Below are 11,295 nucleotides of genomic sequence, written 5' to 3'. Positions count from 1 at the left end.
TGTCTTGAAACCTGTGTTGAAGTGGGTTGACCTTCCATTCTGGTGAGAATAACAGTGTAGTCATACACTTATACATACATACACATCAGGAAGTCAGAGATGTCTGAGTTAAGTTTAAAAAAAGGGGATAATGACTAGATATGTAGAACTGAGAGTCTTTGCATATAGTTGAATCTACTAGGAGCTGATGAGAACTTCAAGAGAAGGTATATATAGAGAGAAAAGGATTAGGCCTAGGACAGATCACTGAGATACACACATGAATAGGCTTGGTAGGCTAGGGAAGAAAGGAACCATGAAAGAGAAGTATCACAAAAATCCAGGGCAGGAAGAATATTCAGAAAGAGGGGGTGCTCAAAAGTTTCAAACCCTGCAGCAAAGCCAAGATGGAAGCAAAATGGCAAAACCTATTGGATTTAGCAATATAAGGTGGGGCGTGTATGATTCCATGCCCCCTTTACTCTGCCTCCATACTTCTCCTTTTCCCAGACTCAACTAATGTAATGGCAAAATGTGGTCACATGGAAATCATAAACAAGAGGTTTTTAATGTGTCAGCAAAATGAGTTGACTCCCAGTGATCCCTTTATAGGGTGTAAACCCCTTTGATTGGATCAAGAGGGGAACAGCAATATTGACTATCCAAACAAGCTAACCAGGCATCTGAGGGCTTTAAATAGCTAGAGGAATGTTAGCAGTTCACCAGTCAAGCAGTAAATCAGCCTCACAGTGAAACAGTCCAGTAGTGGAATATTCCATTGCAAGTTAGAGCTATAGCCCTGAGAGAAAATAGTTTTTAGTGAGAAGCAGTGTGTGAGGAGCAGTATTTCTTAGAACCCTGCCACGTGGGTTGAGTTAGCTTTTACTAAGGTCTCGCCACACCTGTGTAGTTGGTTGCTGTCCTTCACACTCAAAGAGAACCAAAATGGCATTACTATGTCTGGATCAATGTGTAATGTGTCTGACTATGGATGATCAAACCAATATAAGCCCAGAAAGCTCTACCACAGGTTGGGTATAAAGAGTCCATATGAACATTTGGAGTGGAGATATCTCTAAATTTGTATATCTCATGTTACTTTTGAGCTACTGAAATTCTGCTTTGCTGACAGAGCACAGATCCTTCTTGGATGTGGGCATGCCATGCTGGGTGATCTGGGCCCAGTGTCTCCCATATCTCACAATCAATTCCAAAGTTCTTCAGAGAGACCTTGAGAGTGTCCTTGTATTGCTTCTTCTGACCTCTGTGTAAGCACTTACCTTGTGTGAGTTCTCCATATAATAGTCTTTTAGTTAAGCATGAATTTGGAATTCTGGCTATATGGCCAGCCTATTGGAATTGCACTATCTGCATTAGAGTTTGAATGCTTGGCAGTTCCCTTTTTTGCCAGGTGATGTTCAAAATCTTCCTAAGACAATTCCATTGGAAGCTCTGGTATGCTATGCTATGGTGTATTCACAGGCACCATGGCCCTGTAGATCTTCAGTGTTATAGGGAGCCTGATGCCTCTTCTCTCCCACACTTTCCTTTGGAGCCTCCTAACACTGAGCTAGCTCTGACAATGCAGGCATCAACCTCATCTTCTATGTGTACATCCCTGAAAGTACACGGCTAAGGAAAGTGAACTTATCCACAGCATTCAAAATTTTTCCATTTGCTGTAATTGATGGTTCCACACATGGATGATGTGGTGCTAGCTGGTGGAACACCTGTTTTCTTGGTGTTGTCAGGTCAAAATTAGCACAAGCAGTAGAAAGTTGATTCATACTTTGTTGCATCTCAGTCTTAGAGGCTGCATGGAGGGCACAATCATCTGTGGAAAAATATGTCATATACCAACTCGCCCTGCTTGTAGCATTTTCAAGTTTAATAATTTACTGTCAGCTAACCTTGATGCAGTTCTCATCCTCCCTGAAGGTGTCTGACAGCATCACTGAAAACATCATGCTAAAAAAGCATGAGAGCAAGCACACAGTGTTACTTCACTCCAATGGTGACTGGGAAAGCATGAGAACATTGTCCATCATCCAGAACCAGTGCAAGCATGCCATTGTGAAACTGGTGTACATTACTGATAAGCTTTGGGCAACCAAATTTTTCCATGATCTTCCACAAGCCCTCACTACTAATAGTATCAAAGGCTTGGTCAGGTTGATACGAATGTTATATATAACTTCTGTATTGCTCCTGGCATTTTTCCTGGAGTTTTCAGGCAAAAATCACGATATCAACCATTCCTTAGCCCTTTCTGAAGTCACACTGACTCTCAGGTAGATAACCATCCTCCAGGTGAAGAATCACCCTTCTGAGAGGACTGTGGCAAGAACCTTGCTGGCAATGACTAAAAGAAAGACATCTCTTTACCCTCCCCTCCTCAGTTCCCCTTACCCTTATACATCTCAGCTGGAATGGGTCCTGATGGTACTCAAAACCTCTTCTTCAGTTGGAATTCTGAATAAATAGGGAATGACTTCAATCTGAGGCACACTGTCAGTGGCCTCAACATTGATTGATGTTGTCTGTTGAGAACACTATGGAAGTGTTCAGTCCATCTCTCAAGGATCATGTCCTTCTCACTAATCAATGTGGCTCCAACAGTGCTGAGTAGTTGAGATGCATAATTGATCTCTGATCCACAAATAGCCTTCAGGGCATCATAAAAACCCTTTGGACTATTACTATCAGAGTAAAACTGAATTTCATCTGCTTTTTTATGGAGCTAAGAATCCTGTGTCTCTCTAAGCTTTGCTTGCATTTTACTTTTGATGGAGATGAATGCTGCCTTCTTAGAGATGGATGAACTATCCTACTGGTAAACCCTGTGGAGTTCATGTTTTTTCATTTATTAATTTCTGAATTTCCCCATCATATTCATCAAACTAATTCTGATGTTTGTTCATGTTCTGGCCCAGATAAGTAAATGAGATCCTATACACCAAATCTCTGAGAACTGCCCACTCCTTTTCTGCTTCATGGTTGCCAACTATGTGTTAGCTCAGCTTTCCCTCCATGTTACTAATAAACTGTTCATACATAAAGAAGTACTTTAAGTCTTCTCATAGTTGTCTTGCCTTGGGGTCATTGTTAAATGAAAATGTTTAGCTTGGAGAGGATACGTCTATGATTGGTCCAGCACCCTGTGCCACACATTACTTTCATCTGTCTTGTCTCCTTACAATGACATAGTCTATTAAATGCCAATGTTTCGTGTGAGAGTGCATCCATTAAATTTTATTGCATTTAGTTAAATGGAAGACAGTATTGGTGTCGAGGAGGTCATGAGATGCACAAGTCTTCAGTAGTAAGTCACCATTGCTATTGCTGCTTCTGATTCCATTCCTCCCAAGGACTCCCTGCCATGTCTGATAGTCTGTGCCTACTTTGGCATTAAAATTACCTGGAATTGCAAACTTGTCCTATTTTGGCACATTGCTGATAAGACTCTCTAGGTTTTCATAAAATTTTTCATTGACCTCATCAGGGTTTGTCATGGTGGGAACATAAGCACTGATGTTGGTGGCCGTGGTGCTTTCCTGCAAGTGGCAATCACATTGTTGTAAGCCTGTCATTCACTCCTTTTGGGAGGCGTACAAGCTTGTTGACTAGATTATATTTGATTGTGAAACTCCTCATCATGGCTACCACTCCAGAAAAATGTGTAAACAGTTCTAACTTTGGTAAGCTGGCCTTCATTTGCCAGCCTCATTTCACTTAGGGCTATTTATCTGGATGTAATACCTGCTGAGTTCTCTCACAACAAGAGCTGTTTGTCTTTCATGTCTACTGGATTTTGTGTTGTTTGTAAGTATATATGTATATTCCACATACCAATGGTGAGTAGAATCACCTTCACAAAAGTTTTCATACATTTTTTAAAAAGTGTTTCAACCACAGGGTAGGATCCCCACCTGCTGCAGTAAGCAGGCCAAGGTTAGATTAGGTGAAACACAATTTTTAGGGCATCTTTCTACTGCTGTTTCAGTCCAGTGAGAAGATGATCCTATGGCCTAGATGATCAGAGCTCTCAGTGTATCTGCACCTGCTGCTTCATCATTTGCCAATGGCCATAGGACTTTAAAGGATGATATCTTTTGACTCACACACAAATTGGATTTAAGTGAGGCAGAGTTGCACAAAGTTGTTGGCCTCACATTCTCTTCCAAAGTTATCAAAGTCCAGTGGCAAGACAGAAGTCAAGATGATTTGTGATGGTTTCAAATGCAGTGGATAACCTTGGTGTCTTTGATACCTGACCAAGCTCTAGGAACTCTATAGTACCTGCTTCTGCCACTGTTGTGGCCATTAGAACAAACTGTTCAATCTCCCCATTCTATTGAGGGAAGTCTTTACATGCTTGAAGTAAGACAACCCTCTAACTTATTGATGGATTTGAGGATGGTTGGTTACCCTCGACAAAAGGCATCAAGGAACTCCATTCTCTCTCAATTTATTCTATGTATACCTTTTTTGTACATACTTTGTTTTTGTGTTGTCTCTCCCATTAGACTATGAGCTCCTTGTCTTTTCAAATGGATACTGATCACCCCCCTTTCCCTGTGCCTGTAGCAGGCATTTTCTACAGAATTTCCTCATTTCTTTAAACTAATTCTCATTCCTGATATGATCTCATATGCATTATGATCAGTCATAAATGTTCCATGACTCATATATGTGAATTAATTGTGTACAGGGAGATTGCAATAGAAGATACCCCTTGAATACACAGAATTAAACAGGATAGAGGTCTGATGCTTAGTCCAAAATGCTAGGGGCTCCCACTTTGCTCACTGCTTGGGGGGTAATAGCACAGGCAAACCTCACAGATTCCAGCAGAGATCTTCAAGGCAGGCGGTCCACTGCTCATACAGAAGCTGACTGAAATCTTCTAGATTACATGGCAAGAAGAAGTTATTCCCCAGGAGATCAAGGATGTCTCCATTGTCCATCACTAGAAAGGAAAAAGAAGTAGGCTGTCCTGTGATAATCACAAGGGGAATATTTTTCTTAGTCATTGCTGACCAGATCCTTTCCAAAACCCTCCTTAAGAGGCTGACCCTTCCTAGATGATTCTTCTACCCAAGAGCCAGTGTGGCTTCAGAAAGGACTAAGGGGGGCAGCCAGGTGGCTCAGCGAGTAAGAGCACCGGCTCCAGTGTTGGGATGACCTGGATCAAATCCAGGCTCAGATACTTAGCACCACACCCAGAAATAACTGGCCGTGAAACCTTGAGCAAGTTACTTAACCCCAATTGCTTAAAAAAAAAAAAGAAAGAAAGGACTAAGGAATAGTTGACATGGTATTTGCTGCCTGATGACTCCAGGAGAAATGCCAGGAGCAGAACAGAGGTCTATATACAACATTCATCAACCTAACCAAAGCCTTTGATACTGTTTAGTAAGGGCTTGTGGAAGATCAAGGTAAAATTTATTTACCCAGAGAAGTTCATCAGTATTGTACACTATGATGGCATGCTTGCACAGGTTCTGGATAATGGACAATGCTCTCATGCTTTCCCATTAACCAATAGAGTGAAACAAGGTGCTAGCTCTCATGCTTTTTTAGTATGATATTTTTGGTTACATTGTTGGACACCTTCAATGAGGATAAAAACGTCATCAAGGTCAGTTACTGTACTGATGGTAAACGATTTAACTTGAAAAGGCTACAAGCCAAGACCAAAGTGGAGAAAGAATTGGTACTTGATATTTGTTCACACTCAGTGCAGCCTCTGAGGCTGAGATGCAGCAGGGTATGGATTAATTCTCTGCTGCTTGTGCTGATTTTGACCTGACAATCAACACCAAGAAAATAGATGTCCTCTACCAGTCAGTACCAAACTAACAATATATGGAACTGTTGATCACAGTAAAGGGAGAAATTGTAAATGCTGTGGCTAAGTTCACTTATCTTGCAGTATACTCTCTAAGGATGTCCACATAGATGTCAGAGCTAACTCAGTGATTGGGAAGCTCTGAAAGAAAGTGTGGGAGAGAAGAGGTATTAGGTTGCATACTAAATTAAAAGTCTACAGAGCCATTGTGCTGACTTCACTGATGTAGCCTGTGAAGCCTGGACAGTCTATCAGCATCATGCCAGAAAATTGAATTGTTTCTATTTGAATTGTCTTAGGAAGATTCTGAAGATCACCTGACAAGATAAGGTACCAGACACTGAGGTCTTCTCTTGAGCTGACTACCAAGCATTCAAACTCTACTGACTGCCATGCCAGTGGACTGGCCATGTAACCTAAATGCCAAATGGAAGCTTACCTAAAAGACTATTTTATGGAGAACTCACACAAGGCAAGAACTCACATGACGGTAAGAAGAAGCAGTTCAAGAACACTCTCAATGTCTCCCTAAAGAACTTTAGTATTAATTGTGATATATAGGAGATATTGGCATAAAGTGGTGCAGCACAGTGTGCCTGCATCAAAGAAGGCAACCTGCTTCATGAACAAATCAGAATCACAGAATCATAGCACAAAGGAAACATGAGCTGTGCAAATCCAGAGACACCTCCATTCCAAATGTTCTAATGGACCATTCGTGCCCAACCTGTGGTAGAACCTTTTGAACTCATACTGGATTGAGCAGCCACAGTCAAACACACTGTATCCTGATCTCAACATTGGGATGTCATTGGTTCTCTTTGGAAATGAAGGATAAACAACATCTCAGGTTTAGTTCCTGATCACTGGAATAAAGTGAATTTCTCAATAAAGCTAGTCACGGAAAGTTTTTTGTTTCCCAGTGCATATAAAAATTATATTTACACTATACTATAGTCTAGTAAGTGTGAAATAGTATTGTTTCTTTTTTTCATTATATTTGAATTTATTTTAAACTGAAATACAAAATAAAATTTTTTAAAATTGCCAGGTACACAGCAGAACATAAGAGAGGGTTCAATATAAAGCAATAAATTTCCATTTAAAGAAAACTTATATAATAAATACCACACATCATTTTCAAAGATGCCCAGCTTTTTTTTCTTCCTTGTATGTTTTCTTTTATCCTCTGCTATGCACTGTTTATTTAATTCCCCCCCTTCCTCCTCCTCTTCCCCAAGAAGGCTACAATTAAGCATGAAGATATATATATATATGCACATACATATACACACATATAAATACATAGATATCCATAAATACATACATATATACACACACATGCACTCAAACACATATGCATAAGACTGCATTATGCTTATTTCCACTTGTCATCTATTTCTCTGTAGGTGGACAACACTTTCCTTCATAAATCAGTCTTTCCATATTTTTCGAAATCCACCAGCTCATCATTTCCTACACTACAATAATATTCAGACTCAATCACATTCTATCTGGGAGACAGTCTATGGGAGCTTTTCCCCCCAGTTTTTCTGCATTCCCTCTATTCTCGGCAACATAGGATTTTATTTATACAGTAACCTTTTAATTGAAAATAATCAAAATTATCCATTTTACACTTCAACACTGCTCTCAGCTTCTAGTTCATTCACATCTTTTTCCCCTGATTTCCTTGAAGTTCTTGACCCTCTGCTCTTCCAAATGAATCCTGTTATTATTTTTTCGGATTGAATAAGATAATTTTTTAGTAATTTAATTAGGATGGTATTATAATAAACAGATTAGTTACTAAAATTATCATTTTAAAAATTATATCAGCTTTACCTACATATGCACAATAAATATTACTTTAATTATTGAGATATAACTTTGCATAAAAGGTGCTTTGTCTTTATATTCATATAGTTCCTGTGTCTGTTTTTGCAGGTATGCTCTCATTTTTTTTATACTGTCTAGTTATTTTATGTGGTCTGAAACTATTGATGAATACGGCTGACACATAGTGTAGTTCTCTTTTGATTAAATCTGATTGCAGCTTTAACTGTGAGATCATGATTACTATCCCTGCTTTTTAATATAATAAATTCTACTCTTGACCTTTATTTTATTTTTGTGTGTATCTCTCATTTTTATAGCATTTCCTAAAAGCAATATATTGTTGAATTCAAAATTTTAATCTGCTATCAGTTTCTATTTTATGAGTAAATTCATCCCCTTCACATTCTAAACTATAATTTCTTGTTGTCTGTCTTCCTTCTTCCTGTTTTCCTCACTATCCTTTTGATCCTATTCCAATCCCTCCTCACTCCTCTACTTCTATCCACTACCCTGTCCTCCTATTCCTTAATCTACCCTCCCTCCCCCAATGATTGCTCTCTTATCCTCTCCCTCCATTCTATCTCTTTACCCTCTTATTTCTTTCTGGATTTAGAAGATTTTTATACTCTTCTAAATATATATATATATATAGTTCCCACTTTCTCCCAGTCCCATTAATCTATAGACCCTTCTATATGTACCCTTTATCCTATTCCCTATTCCTCCCTTATCCTCTCCCACCTCCCTATCCCCTTGCCCTCAGTATTATTTTTTTTAATATGTATACCTTAATTTAAAAATGCTTTATTGCTAAAAAAACATATAAGCCTTCAAAAATTGTAATCTTTTTGCTGATGGAAGTTCTTGCCTCGATGTTGAAGGCTGTTGACTGATCAGGGCGGTAGCTGCTGAAGTTTGGGTGGCTGTGGCAATATCTTAAAATAAAACAACAATGAAGTTTGTCCTATCGATTGATTCTTCCTTTCACCTGAATGCTTAGAGGGCATTATAGGGTTATTAATTGGCCTAATTTCAATATTGTTGCATCTCAGGGAATAGGGAGGCTCAAAGAAAGGGACAGAGCTGGTTGGTGAAGCAGTTAGAACACACACAACATTTATTGATTAAGGTTGCCATCTTACATGAACGTGGTTCATGGCTCTGCAAAACAATAATAGTAATATCAGAGATCACTAATCACAAATCACCATAATTATAATGGAAAAAAAGTTTGAAATATTGAGAGAATTAACAAAATGTGACAGAGACATGATGTGAGTACATGCTATTGGAAAAACTTGCTGATAGACTTGCTCAGGACTTCCACAAACCTTCAATTTGTAAAAAAACAACAACAACAAAAAGCCACCCCACAGTATTGGAGAAGCACAATAAAACAAAATGTGCTTGTATTAGTAATATAGAGTCCTGTGTAGTTGTTAAATAATTATTTTGAAATAAAATAATCATTAAAAGCTCCTAAATGGCAGAAATAGAAATGATTTGGGACCACTTACCCTTAGGTTATTGAGTAAGCAAGATTCATTATGACAAGCCATGCCCTCGAGTCTGAGCCCAGACTTTGAAAGGAGAGAGAGCCAATACTTTTGATTGTCAACTTCCCTCACATAGCTTGCCTGACAGTACCATCTGGTGGTTATATAAGTATTTACAAAATATATTCCCACTATACACTAGGTCATTTTAGGAGGGAGGAGAGTTCTAGGAACTCTGGGTAGAAAGAAAGGCTTCATGTAGGAGATGGTGCTTGAGCTGAGTCTCATAGGCAACAAGTCAGAGATTAGAAAGGACTACATTACATGGCCAATATGGAAATAAGTTTTACTATGTTGCTTGCCATCTCAAGGGGAAGGAGAGGGGAGAGAGGGTGAGAATTTAAAACTTAATTTTTTTAAAAAAATGAGTTTTAAAAATAATTTTACATGTAATTGGGAAACATTTAATGAAATAAATAAAATTTCTTCTTAAAAAAGAAAGAAAATGGTGCATTCTAGGAATGGGGTACATCCAGTGCAAAAGCACAGCCATGGGAGATGAACTGTTATGAGAAACTTCAAGGACATTTTGATGGGACCATAGAATATAGGAGAGGGAATAGGATGTAATAAGACCTGAAAGGTAGGTTAGAATCAACTTGTGAAGGGCTTTAAATGCCAAACAAAGGAACTTACATTTGATCCGAAAGGAAATAAGGAAGTTTAGAGTTTATTGAGCAATGGCATTGTGTTGTCACTTAGGGCCAAGAAGGGGAGAGGGAAGGAGAAGACTAGAAAGAGATGGTGGAGGAAAATAAGGTGAAACTGGAGATAGAAAAAAGTGATATAAGAAAGGGGGATGGAGGGAGAAAAAGAGACAACAATAATGTGGGGTAAAAGGACTTTTTTTTAGGGAGATGATGAAAGTAAAGAGATGGAAGAAAGAAAGGATGAAAGAGGAGGAGGAGGAGCAGGAGTAAGTAAGAGACAGAGCCAGAGGAAGAGGACAGAGCTACATGGTTAAGCCAGACTGGGTCACAGCAGTGAGGACTGACCTTGAGGGTGAGCTCAGGGAGCCTGACAGACCCTGCCACCTCCTATCACCTCTACAGTGGCCAAGATGCTGTCTACCCCCATCATCTTACACCGAACACAACTTCTACTGCCTGTATGGAGTGAGTACATTTGGGGGGTAGAAAATGTTTCCTAATTACTATGAGAGAAAGTAAAAGATTCTCCTTTCTACCATGGAAATGTGACTAAGAAGAGTGAATACCCCTAAAAAAATAGAGGCCTTATTTTTTTGAAAAGTAGTAACACTATCACTTAAAAAATGAAGATAATTCCCATTCTATTGAAAACCCCTCTCAATAGTCAACCCCCCTCAGGGATATTAATGAAGTTGTTATTCCAAACCATCCCATAGTACTAACCCATACACTCAGATCCCTGGGGGTACCCAATGGTATCCTACCCTGGATCTCAAAGATGCCTTTTTCTGTATATCCCTTCATACAGACTCACAATTTATTTTTGCCTTTGAATGGTGTAGCAGCAAGCACCCCAGCATCCCCAGGGTGGCTGCCAACACAGGTTCTTAGATCTGCTTTTCTAAAGGAAAGCAATTCAAAATGAGTTGACAATCTTGCTTTAATCAATCAGACATATCATTTACCTAGTTCAGGGGGAAAAGTCAGCACCCTGAACTTCAGAGTATACAGACAGAAGTTACAAGAAGACAGAGAAACATTTCAAGCAGACAGACCTCCAACTGTCTGACCATTATATCCATACCTAGTCAGTTATCAGAGAAGGAAGCATCAACATCTGGGTTTTCAAAGCTGTGGGGCTCAATGGCTGCCCAGAGTCTCATCTGGTCAAATCACACAACACTTCTCAAAGTGAAGCCCACAGTAAAGCCTCACATCAGAGTTTATATAGCCCTCTCCTGGCTCAGAGAATGTAACAAACTTGTTGACCCATTGCCCAATCAAAAAGCATTTCCGAAAACCAAGCCTTCTGCCACAGGCTCCAGGTGCACTTAAGCCAATCAAAGGGCCTAGGGGCAGGGAAGATCATAAATTTACATTACCATAACAAGTGGACACCCTATGGGAACTCAAATCTATG

The sequence above is a fragment of the Petaurus breviceps genome, unplaced genomic scaffold (genome assembly GCF_028583685.1).
Source record: "Petaurus breviceps papuanus isolate PSGF00001 unplaced genomic scaffold, PetGlider_PUasm1.0 90925, whole genome shotgun sequence".
Lineage (NCBI taxonomy): Eukaryota > Metazoa > Chordata > Mammalia > Diprotodontia > Petauridae > Petaurus > Petaurus breviceps.
This window is presented reverse-complemented; position numbering follows the sequence as displayed.